The sequence below is a fragment of the Physeter macrocephalus genome, chromosome 19, assembly GCF_002837175.3.
Source record: "Physeter macrocephalus isolate SW-GA chromosome 19, ASM283717v5, whole genome shotgun sequence".
Taxonomy (NCBI): Eukaryota; Metazoa; Chordata; class Mammalia; order Artiodactyla; family Physeteridae; genus Physeter; species Physeter macrocephalus.
In genome coordinates, this window is record NC_041232.1 from 21,174,585 (window position 1) to 21,187,417 (window position 12,833).

Sequence of the window (12,833 nt, forward strand, 5' to 3'; positions counted from 1 at the left end):
CATCCATCTATTCATCTATCCATCCATCCATTCATCCATCATCCATCCATTTATCTATCCATCATCCATCCATTCATCTATCCATCCATCCTCATCCATCATCCATCCATCCATCCATCATCCATCCATTCATCTATCCATCCATCCATCCATTCACCCATCATCCATCCATTCATCTATCCATCCATCATCCATCCATCCATCCATCCATCCATCCATTCATCCATCATCCATCCATTTATCTATCCATCATCCATCCATTCACCCATCATCCATCCATTCATCTATCCATCCATCCTCATCCATCCATCCATCCATCATCCATCCATTCATCTATCCATCCATCCATCCATTCACCCATCATCCATCCATTCATTTATCCATCCATCCATTCATCCATCATCCATCCATTTATCTATCCATCCATCCATTCATCAATCTATCATCCATCCATTCATCCATTATCCATCCACCCATCCGTCATCCATCCATTCATCCGTCCATCATCTCTCCCCTGCCAAAACATGATTCATATTGATAACACTGATTCCAATAAATCACCAGGGTTCACGCTAACCTTCCCCCTTTCCTTATTTTTAACTTCTTTTTCTGACGGTGAGAAACCTGGTTTTCGTGTTCTCTTATACATTTATGTATTTCTTCAATCCTAGTGTGTGTGGTTTCAAAATTGCTAGTTGTTTATAGCCTTACACTATCCAGTCAAACTATAGTGTCTAAAGTTACTTAGACTAGATCTTTTCTTTCTCACTTCCTTTAGGGTGGCAGGTTCCTCATTTGTACTATAGTTTGGCTCATTATTGCCATTTATATTCCATTTTGGGTTGTCCTACTTCCTGATTTTTAAAAAATCATGTGTTTACTTTTAGAATATCTGAAACACTGCTATGGTTCTGAGTCAGAGCTATACAAATTGTCTGCTCAGAGAAGTGTGCCTTCCCCCTTTATCCCTACTCCCCTGTTCCCATACCCCCCTTCTTTCCACACCAATCTCTTTAGTTTCTGGTTTTCCTACCTATAACGATTTTGCACCAATAAGTAGATACAGGTGCATTTTCTTAGATCTTCTTTCTGACATGAACGAGAGTGTATTATGGATGCACTCTTGTACACTTAACAGTATAGCATGGAGATTCCTCCAGTTCAGTTCCTCATTCTTTCTCCATCCCCCTTTTAAATAGATTTTGTTTTTTAAAGCAGTTTTAGGGACTTCCCCAGTGGTCCAGTGGTTAGGACTCCGCACTTTCACTGCGGAGGGTGCAGGTTCAGTCCCTGGTCGGGGAACTAAGATCCCACATGATGCAACGTGCAGCCAAAAAAACAAAAACAACAACAACAAAACCCCAGCAGTTTTAGGTTCACAGCAAAATTGAGCAGAAAGTACAGAGAGTTCCCGTATACCCCCTACCCCTGGACATGTCTCAACTTCCCCTACCGTTAACATCCCACACCCCATTCTTTTTTATACCTGTGTAATGCTTCATTTATAGACGCGCCACCAGCTCTTCAGACCCTCCCCTATGTGGGGATATTTTTTATTGTCTCCAATATTTTGCAGCTACAAACAGTGCTACAAGGAGCAAACTTGTATGCATGGGTTTTTATGTATCTGGAGGAATATCTTCAGGGTGGCTTCCTAGAAATAGGATTTCTGGGTCAAAACGTGTAAGTGCATATGACGTTTTCTTAAGCTTTGCCAAGTTTCCCTCCAGAGGGGCGGTGCCAGTCTGGACTCTCGCCATCCATAGACGAGAACGTTTCCCCTCAGCCTGGCCAGCAGAATGTGTTGGGGTGCTTTTTAATTTTTGCCAGTCTGTTAGGTGAGAAATGGTATCTCAGTGTTGTTTCAGATTGCATCTAATTGTAAGTCGGTCTGAACCCTTTTTCTTAATTTTTGCGAGCCATTTTTGTACCTTGTGAAATTTCTGCTCACACGTTAGTTACATTGCTGTTTCAGTTTGAGTTTGAGAAGTGCGGATTTCAGGGGGAATTCAATTTCTTGGTCCAAAACATGTAATTGGTTTCAGGTTAGGTATTGGTACCTGAATCTGACAGTGCCCTGAGAAACTTTCAGCAGTGGCCGTGACGTGTGGCTTGGAGGGTGTGTGCTGCTGGGGGCTGGGCAGCATTGCATTGGGATCGGACTGGTCTTGGTATCAAGAAAGTTTGAAAGAGATCTTGGGGAAGTTCATTCCTGATTTCTAATGGAAGTCCTTCTTCTCATGACAGAGGGACCCTTCAGATCTGAGAAACCTCCTAGGACAGTGGGGCAGAGGGGTTAAGAGTGAGGACTAAATTCCAGCTGCATGGGTGTCAGTGCCAGTCACCCCCCAACTACCTGTGCAGCCTTGGGCTCGCCACGTGTCCTCTTGGTGGTCAGTGCAGGTTTGTTGGGGGAACAGTTGAATTTAGACATAGTATACGACTCTGATCTGCAAATGAAGTATGTGGGGTTGTCATCGCCAGAAGAATGGGTGACACAGCAAATAAAAGTGTAATGGGTATGAAAGGTGAGGACCTTTAGGTAGTGTAAGACTCTGATCTGCAAATGAAGTATGTGGGGTTGTCATCGCCAGAAGAATGGGTGACACAGCAAATAAAAGTGTAATGGGTATGAAAGGTGAGGACCTTTAGGGACATTTGTCTAATTCTGGGACAGGTTTCCTCCTCCTGCCTGGCATGAGGGATGATTTATCATTTCAGGTATACTGATACGCTTTGTCTTGTGTTTCTGTAATGCCAATCATCTACCATTTTGGTGACTTTACTTTTTGTCCTATCAGTGATGGGCCTGATCTGTTTCCTTTTTTTTAATTAGAGTGTATTTGGTTTACAATGTTGTGTTAATTTCTGTACAAAAAGTGACTCAGTTATACATATATATACATTCTTTTTTATATTCTTTTCCATGATGGTTTATCCCAGGACATTGACTATAGTTCCCTGTGCTCTACAGTAGGACCCTGTTGTCCATCCATTATGATCGGTCATCTTCATGAATTTAACTATGATATGCACCCCAGGTAGAATCATTTACTCACAACTTAAGTCAACTCACTTTAAAAAACATATAAATTCATCTAAAAAGGAAGCTTGATGGACTTCCCTGGTGGCACAGTGGTTGAGAGTCCGCCTGCCGATGCAGGGGACACGGGTTCGTGCCCCGGTCCGGGAGGATCCCACATGCCGCGGAGCGGCTGGGCCCGTGAGCCATGGCCGCTGAGCCTGCGCGTCTGGAGCCTGTGCTCTGCAACGGGAGAGGCCACAACAGTGAGAGGTCTGCGTACCGTAAAAAAAAAAAAAAAAAGGAAGCTTGACATCCACCACCATAAATAGAAAACTGACTTGTGATAAAGAAGAGGTTCTCATAAATATAAATACCACATATGCAAAGCAACAATATTGAATTCCATCTAGGTACCATTACTTACAGAAGGGCCTGGGCTGGAGGCCTGCTCTCTCTATTTCAAAGAAGAAGAGTCAGTGTTACAGAAAGGTTAGCACTGAACTGAGACTTCTCCTTGACGTCTCAGTACAGAGGGCTGCAGGAGAACTCGAAGGAGACAGCTGCCTTACTCGGTCACTCGATGTTATTTAAGATCTGGTCTGGGCATCAAACCATATCTAGAACCAGGAGCAATGTCAGGCCTTGGAAAAACTGGCCCACAATTTCTTCATCATCAGAAATTAGAAAAAATGAGGCTTAGATGTACCCAAGTCAGCCCCTTGGTGGTCAGCCTCAGTGGTCCAGGATCCCTGATTCAGACTCAAGAAATCTAGCTGACTCCTTCAGGGTTTGTCCACCTATCTGTGTAGTTCCTAGAGATGGCTAGAATGTAGTTTTCATTTTACAGGTATTTTCTCACCATCTCTTATGTGCAAATTCTGGTTAATTTCCCCCCTACCTCTCTTAGTTTGTTCATCCATTTGTTCGTTCGTTCATTCCTTCCTTCCCTTCTTCCCTCCCTCCCTCCCTTTCTCTCTTTCTCTCTCTCTCTCTTTTTTTTTCTGATAAATAATCCTGACTTTCATGGAACTCACAGACTCTCTAGAGGTAGAGAGAAGGCAAATGTGTAAATTAACAAATATTCTTCCCTAGGCAAAAATGTAGCTATTGAATAAATGAATCCAGAAATAGTTATGATAGCAGAACTCAACATTCCATTTAGGAAGTATAGAATGAGATGAAGCAATACTGGTGAGCTTCTACAGAAGGTGTCAGGATTTTCTTGCTGAACCAAAGAAGACTGTCCATCAACATGAGTCAGCAGAGTACCTACTATGGAGGCCTGCGTGGCAGCTTCAAGGGAGATGGAAACCTCTGAGCTGGGGGTTCTCTGACCATACAAGCTGCTGTTCGAGCCCCCGAGGAAGTGACGTGGACAGGACGTGACCTGAGAAAGAGAAGAGAGAGGACAGTGAAGTCCAGGTGGAAAACCAGAGGAGCCTTCCTGGAGGAGGAGGCTTGGGAGGATGAGTGGGGCTCGGCTTGATGAATGCAAGCTGGTGAAGGTCCACTGCTCTTCGAGGGGCATTAGTAAAATGGGATTGGAAGTTCCACTCCCTGGAATTTCAACTCTGCCTATTTCAGCATCTCGAAAGTTCCTAAAAACTCTTCATCCACCCATCTTAATTCCTCACAACAGTTTTCAGAAGTACTCGTGAGAAAGCTCCCCACTTGCCAGGTGAGAAAAAAGGAAGGTCGGGAAAGTGAAGTGGCTTTCACAAGAGAGCAAAGTTAAGGAAGCTGGTTTGAACCCAGCTCCTTCCATCCCCGGTGTCTGATTTCACACTCCTGTGCTCTGTTCAGAAAGGCAGCATCACAGGGCGTTTAAGCTCCAATGCACACCAGCAGGCGAATGGAGGCGCGGGCGCGCCTGTGTTTATCCAGGGACGCAGTCACCAGCCATGGAGAGTAATTAGCGCCGCGTGTTTCAACTTGGACCAGGCTTTAAAACGTAAGACTGAAGAGAAAAACGAAACAGCACGTTGTCAGTGTGTACCTAGACCAAGATGTCACCACACAAGCTTAAAACATGCAAAGCAATTTCGTGCATTTCTGTGAGTACATATGTATGTGGTAAAAGTAGAAAATAAAAAATATGCATGGAAATAATACATATAAACATCAGGTTGTCTCTGGGGAGGGCAGGGGGTGGGTGGGATGAGGTGGGTGTCCCCAGGGAACCTTAGGGCCTCTCTGAGACTTACTTCCTAAGCTAGGTGGTGGGACAGAATGGTTGGTATTTGCACTATTGAGCTGCCTGACGTATTTAACAGTTTTCAAGCGACGGCCATATAGTGGTCACACTGGCACATTTTCTGTAGACTTTGAGACGAGGAACTTTTCTTGAAGTGGTTGGAGACATATAGATGAATTTACATGTGCTTTGGCTCAGCGTTGCATGTAATACACATCAAATATTTGATCCACTGGGCTGAATCCTGCATCAAGGACCCCCACCAGTCGGCTGAGGCTTTCTTAGAGGCAAAGTACAATGAGTCTGTTCTTGGCACTTGTTTCTGACGGAATTAGACTGAGAAAGTTGTATACAGCTGTGTTCACTATTCCCAAATCAAAGAACCAGAATCCAAACTAAATACTCAGCTCCAAACATAAGATCCAGGAAGAACAATAGTTCTGAGGCTGGGAATGGGAGTGTCATTCATTCATTCAATCACTATTTCCTGAGTGCTGACAGGGTGTCAGGAATTCTACCAGGCATTGGGGCTACAGCAGGAAACAATAGTAATATGATCCTTGCCCTGGTGGAAACGTACACTCTTATCAAGGGAAACACCTCCTCCGTCCAAAGTAAGCAAACCTATAGAGATAATCAGTACAGATATTAGTTAAACCATTGCCAAAATACATACATATATTTGCCAAATCTGATTTGCTTGCAATAAAATAACACATCTATTTTTCATTTATTAAATATTCGTTGAGCATCTACTCTGTGCTGGCCACTGTCCTAAACACGGAGATTGCAGCAAAGATCCTGAGGCCGCCTCTGATTGGCCTGATTTGAGGCAGAAGCTCATCTCAGAACCAATGACTGTAAACCCCAAAGATGGGATACTCTGATTGGCTAAGTCTGGTCACATGTCCACTAAGCCTGGTCACAAGTCCACCCCTAGAAAATGTGGGCTCGAGTCAAACCACACGCGCTGAATCAAGTCAGGGTGGTTTCTCAGAAAGCAAGTAGGAGACTTTTCCGTGAACGGCGGAGGATACTAGATGTTAGTGATGAGATGCCGCTGAAACGATCTCCAGGCTCTTTCTCTGATGTTCACCACAGCCTTTCCTTTTGCCCTGTTACTTCAGGAACACATTCTGAACCAGAACTCCTTGCTCAACTTGTGCTTGCCGTCTTGGGCTCCTGGCTGGGTGGTTTCCGGGAATAGCATGCCAGGAGCCTGGGCTCCCAGGAGACATAAAGGGCTCCCTTCTTTGGGGTGCTTTCTTTTGATGTTATGGTTACTCATACGTATACCTGTGCCTGGGACGTCTCCGGGGCAGGACCCCCATCTGCTGCAGTGCACTCAGATGACAGAGAAGCCAATGCACTATTTTTAATGTTCCTGGTGTGCCAATCAGGTTGCAGCTCATTGATGAAGACATCTGATAACAACCCCTGCCGCTCTCTTTACAAATGCACACTTACCGCTTCACGAGTCTCCCGAAAGGTTGACCAGCCCTGTCGTCTAGGCAAAACAGAATTTTCTCTCCAAATCTGCAGTCGTCCTTTGCTCCTGCCGTAACAAATGACCACAGACTTAGCGCCTGAAAACAACCCACGTTTACTGCCTCACAGTTCTGTAGGTCAGAAGTCCAATGCGAGTCTCATCCAGGTGTCGGCAGCGCAGCGTTCCTTCTGGAGGCTCTCGGGGAGAGTACGGTTTTTTGCTCATTTAGGTGGTTTCTTCTGGTTGTGGGCTGAGGTCCCTGTTTCTTGGCTGGCCCGTCCACTGTCCTCCGCTTCTGGAGGATGCCCTCATTCCTCGACTCAGAGTCTCCTTGCTCCATCTCCAAAGCCAGTCATGGTGGGTGGGTCCCTCCCATGCTTCCAGTACCTTCTGCTACTGCATCTCTCTGTCTGACTCTTTGGCCTCCCTCTTCCACTTTTTTTTTTTTTGCGGTACGCGGGCCTCTCACTGTTGAGGCCTCTCCCGTTGCGGAGCACAGGCTCCGGACGCGCAGGCTCAGAGTCCATGGCTTACGGGCCCAGCCGCTCCGCGGCATGTGGGATCCTCCCGGACTGGGGTACGAACCCGTGTCCCCTGCATCGGCAGGCGGACTCTCAACCACTGCGCCACCAGGGAAGCCCCCTCTTCCACTTTTGTGACACGTGGGATCTTCCCGGACCGGGGCACGAACCCGTGTCCCCTGCATCGGCAGGCGGACTCTCAACCACTGCGCCACCAGGGAAGCCCCCTCTTCCACTTTTAATGGTTCACGTGATTATATTGGGCCTGCAGGGATAATCCAGAGTAACCTCCCTTTTTTAAGGTCCCTAACCTCAATTCCATCTGCAAAGGTCCTTTTGCCGTAGGATGTAACATATTCACGGGTTTCAGGGATTTGATCCGGGGCATCTTTGGGGGGACGCTGCCTACCACAAAAGCCTCAGAATGCTGAAGGATCATGGATGGACAGGGTTGGGGTGGAAGGTTGAGGTCATGGAGTCCCCCCACTGACGTGAGCTTCTGCCCTCCTGATCTCTCCCGTGCGTACTGGGAGCCTGCTGCTAACAGAGCAGGTGTATTTCTGTGCCCTCTCCCCTGGGTCACAGAAAGAGCCCAGCCTGGCCCGGCGAGGCTGGCACCCTGACTCCTCTGTGAGGGCCTTCGCACTTGGGTGCGAGCAAAGGGGCGGTGCAGCCTGCTGGTTAGGACTGTCTGGGTGGGAATCCCCGCACGATACCCTCCAGCTCTGCAACTCAGAACAAGCCACCCAACTCCTCTGCCTTGGTTTCTTCTGCAGTGTGGGGAGGCTCCAGGGCTTTCTCTGTTTCAGGCTCAGTTCTGGGCCACATGGGTATGGTGCTAACCAAGGCTGATCTAGCCGTCCTCTCAAGGTGTTTCTACTGTAGTGGGAAGGTCAGCCTCTAAACACAGTTGTACAGAAATCCACAGGCTGATTTCAGATGGTAGAAAGCAGTTTGAAGACTAAGCCTGAGTATTGTGAGTGGAGTGATCAGCAGGGCTTAGGTGGGGAGGAGAGCTTATCAGAAAACGTCATCTGGGAAGGAAAGCTCTGTTAAGAGATGAAGCAGAGAACTGAACAGTGGGAAGGTGTCAGCCACGGAGGCTTCCAGGGAGAGGATTACGGTTGAAGCCACGAAGTGTCAAGGCCCTGAGGCAGGAGCGTGTCCCAAGAGATCCGTGTGAGGAGGGGGATGAGAGAGGCTCAGAGCACAGAAAAGGGGCAAATGCCCCTCCCCCTGCCCCCTGCCCCGCCCCCGCTCGTGGGAAGAAGTGGAGAGAGACCAAATATCGAATTTGGATTTTGTTTTTTTGTTTCACAATTGCTGAAAGAAGAAACCTGCCTCTGTGTAAAGGCAGAAGTGAGGCTCTGAATTCCAGAGTCCTGGAGGTGAAGACAGGGTTGTTTCCTGAGGGCCTCAGAAGGATTTCTCAGTTTTCCATGTGCATTTCCAGCAAAGCCTTCTTTTTGCTCACTTGAGAGTTTTTTACTTAAAAAAAATAGCAACAGCAAAAGCCAGTGGCCTGCTGAATCGACCTATTACATTTTTGCATTTGGTTCCTGTGTAGAGATAGCTGTTTCTATTTGTTTCTCCCACCTTTTATAGTTTCATGGTTGCTTGACAATGATTTGTGCAGTAAACAATCTAAAAAAATTCAAAGGGACAGTGCTACTCAGGAGTATAAGGCACATGTTGTGATTTTTATCCTAATTAGAGGGGTATTGTTTGGTGAGAATTGGATTTCTTCTATAAATGGAATATACCTTTTTCTCTATTAATTTCATTTATAAAAACCCCTCTACTTCTGTTGTGTTTTAGGTTGACTGTCGTTCAGTGTCATTTAGACAGGACTTCAAAGACCACTTAATGAGCGAATAAAAGAAGATAATGTATTCCATACTGTTATAATTTATAATCCCTAATTATGAAATTAGATATTTTAATTATGGTAATTGGCACAGTTTTTGAGCCACGTAGCCTAAATCCACAAAGCTCTTTGCAAATAATTATTCACACTGTCTTCTTTGTTCCCTTTATATTTTATTCAAAACACTAGAACTTATTATCTAAATTTGTGTCATCCTTTGATTATGTGCTCCTTGCTGACAGTTGCTGACTGGTTGCTTCTACATCCCCAGCCCAAGACTGGCAGCTTGTTAGAGCTCATTAAATATTTGCTGAATTGAATTAAATTTGAAATACTGTATTAAAAATCTTGCATGAAACTCCAGGGTCCTTAGTGGTGATTTTGTTCTCACCATAGCAATGCGCTTGCACTTCAGACTTAATAAATATATTGGAGCTTTCCCTCTAAATGGAAATCAAAACTTTTATACCATACTTGTACTTCGTTGGGTTTGGCTAAAGATTCTTTCCACCTGCCCGTGGGGTCGGGACATTGGGATCGATGTTAGGAGCTGTTTCTCTGGAGGAAAGAGAAATTCTACTGAGCCAGCAAAGTGATCCTTTTGAATTGCTTGGGATCTGACTTCATTTTTTTGAATATTGGAAGTTTTGAATATTGGAAATCTGGCTTGGGTGTCAAATAGAGAGGCCGATTTTTTTCTCTGCCAATTTGAGAAAGATTTGGCTGTGAACAGATGAGTTGTGATGGAACATGAGGAAGATTCAAACCCAGGGCTCGGAAACTCGAATACTTCTGCAAACATCGTTAACCTCCCTCACTTGCTGCCATAAGCCCCCCTCCTTGCTCCTGCGCTCCAGCCACGTGGGTCTTCAGGGGTTCCATGGGTCACCAAGCTGGTTCCCGTCTCAAGACATTTTTTTTTTTTTTTTTTTTTTTTGCGGTACGCGGGCCACTCCCTGTTGTGGCCTCTCCCGTTGCGGAGCACAGGCTCCGGACGCGCAGGCTCAGCGGCCATGGCTCACGGGCCCAGCCGCTCCGCGGCACGTGGGATCCTCCCGGACCGGGGCACGAACCCGTGTCCCCTGCATCGGCAGGCGGACTCTCAACTACTGCGCCACCAGGGAAGCCCTCAAGACATTTTGATCTTCTGCTCTTTATCTAGAATGCTGTTTTCTTGCATCTTTGCGTGGCTGGTTTCTCCTCATCATTGAGTGTAATCGTGTCTTTCTAAAGAGCTTTCCTGTGCCGTCCCAAAGAGACTCATTCCGGTCACTCTCTCCCATTACCCAGCTTTATTTTCTCCATAGCATTCATCACTCCCTGAAATAATGCTATTTATTGCTTTAGTGTCCGTGGCGCTCACCATGATGTCAGCTTTGTGCAGGCAGGGACGGTGCCTGAAATTTACCCCAAGGCTAAGAACGCTGCTTGACGTGTAAATATTTGGTAAATATTTGTGGGATAAGTAATCCACGATCAACTCATGTGCTGTGGTACCTTGTGATAGAAAGGAAGAAAATACGATTTCATAAAGCCTATCAAGTTCAAGGTTCTCCAAGTCAGAGCCCCCTGGCCTTGTCCTGTCCGTCTGACTCATATTTTTCATAATTATTCCTCACCACTTTGAAGATTTCCGGAGGGCAGATGTTAGTGTGGGATGGATCGATTTGTTGATGCGTCTGCTCGGCGGACGGATGACACGTAGGATCCTGGTCTGATCTTTGGATTTCCTAATTAGGGGTCTTCCTTTAGGATGGGTGCGGAAGACACTGTTAGCAAGAAAAGAACGGTATTCTCATGATCCTCTCACTTCCTGAAATTCATCTCCCTGGAATATCTTCTTCCTTAAAATCTAAAATACTAGGGTCTCTCCCTCCGTTAGGGAAGATCAAGAGAATTAACGCGTGAGCCATAGACACACACAGTTCAGCCGAACCATCAGGAAGGCACTTGAGGGGTGGAGACTTGTCTGTGATTATCTTACTTGACTTTATAGCCTGTATTCTGGTTCCACTTACCAGTGGTTAGATCTTGGCCGTGACACAGTTTTTTTGAGCCTCAGCTTCTACACCTTCCTATACCAAGGTTCGGTGGAGCCAGTTTAGAGACACTAAAAATAGGCCATTTGCTTCTTTTGGCAAAGTTGCCAAAGGGTTGGACGAAAGATACAAGGCAGAGGGTGTGAAGTGAAACTGAGCCAAGCAGAGCCTCTTAGGAGAGACTTTCCCACATCACGAATGTGAGACCACTGATAACTGGCCTTTTATACTCAGAGGATGGTACTCATCAGTGGAATGATGCCGCTCTAAAGCAGTGCTTCTGCAAACCAGTGGGTTCCAGTGGGGAGAGGGAAGTGGGGGGGCAATGTAGGGGTATGGGATGAAGATGTACAAACTATTGTGTATAAAATAATCTACAAGGATATATTGTACAGCACAGGGAATATAGCCGATGTTTTATAATAACTCTAAATGGAGTCTAACCTTTAAAAACTGTGAATCACTATATTGTACAACTGTAACCTATATAATATTGTACATCAACTGTACTTCAGTAAAAATAAATAAATAAAGCAGTGGTTCTCAATGTGGGCTCCAGGGACCCCTGGAGTCCCTAAGACTTCCATCATGATCACCAGCAGCAGCAAGTTGTTATCTGCTTTTTCACGTTTGTTCTTTCCCGTGTGTACTGTGAATTTTCCAGAAGCTGCATGATATGTGATATTGCAACAGATTGAATGCAGAAACTGATATGAGAATCCAGCCGTCCTCTATTAAGCCAGGCACGGGAGATGTGCAAACATGCAAAGCTATGCCACTCTTCTCACATTTTTTTGTTTTGAAAAGTAGTCATTTTAAATTAAATTGTTATTTATATTAACACTTAACTGTTTATTGCTATTTTTCATTGGGTTAATTAATTTGTAAAAATTTCTCCAGGGACCTCCCTGGTGGTGCAGTGTTTGAGAATCTGCCTGCCAGTGCAGGGGACACGGGTTCAAGCCCTGGTCCGGGAAGACCCCACATGCCACAGAGCAACTAAGCCTGTGCGCCACAGCTACTGAGCCTGTGCTCTAGAGCCCGCGAGCCACAACTACTGAACCTGCGTGCTACAACTACTGAAGCCCATGCGCCTAGAGCCCGTGCTCCACAACAAGAGAAGCCACCACAATGAGAAGCCCATGCATCACGCTGCAACTAGAGAAAGCCCCCGTGCAGCAACGAGGACCCAATGCAGCCAAAAGTAAATAAACAAATGTCCTTGTCCTGTTATTTAAAAATGGAGGTTAATTTCTGGAACTTCTTTTGAAACAAAAATGAAACCAGGGTTTCCAACTGCACGACAGAGTGGAACCCAATGGGATTCTTCCTTTTTTCCCCAGATTTCAGCCAAATGAAAAGAACATGCGTGATGATCATTTCTCATCAATTGGTTTGACTCTTTTCACCTGGAGTCACAGACGTCCACGTTCATGGTTATGGAAATCGAGACATCAAAGATGCCAGTCGATCTGCCCCCTCCTTCCTTTAGGATAAGTGTTGTCTGTGCCCTTTCAAAGTCTCTCTGGGCTGGCATCTGTGTCCTCTCTAGCATTTAAAGACTTCTACGTAGAGAAGGATTTCCTTGTTTGTCAGCATCGGAAGGGCAGACAGAAGGATGTGTCGATCAAGCACAGTTAAGTACTCTGGACTTGCAGTCGGGAAAATGTCATCTCGATGGCCTTGGTGCCGTTGAAA

At 45.8% G+C, this 12,833-nt stretch overlaps 1 long non-coding RNA gene across 2 annotated transcripts in view; it reads left to right on the top strand.

Annotated features, from left to right (window-relative positions):
* Nucleotides 1-12,102, top strand: part of LOC112064106 (uncharacterized) — a 19,631-nt gene extending 7,529 nt beyond the window's left edge. Inside the window, exon 3 of one of the 2 annotated variants that reach the window (XR_008615984.1) lies at nt 12,036-12,102. This is a non-coding gene — a long non-coding RNA (uncharacterized lncRNA). Of the gene's footprint in view, nt 1-9,047; nt 9,157-12,035 lie in introns of those variants that run through there. The other variant, XR_002891359.1, reaches the window with a different exon arrangement.
* The last annotated feature ends 731 nt before the right edge of the window (nt 12,103-12,833 follow it).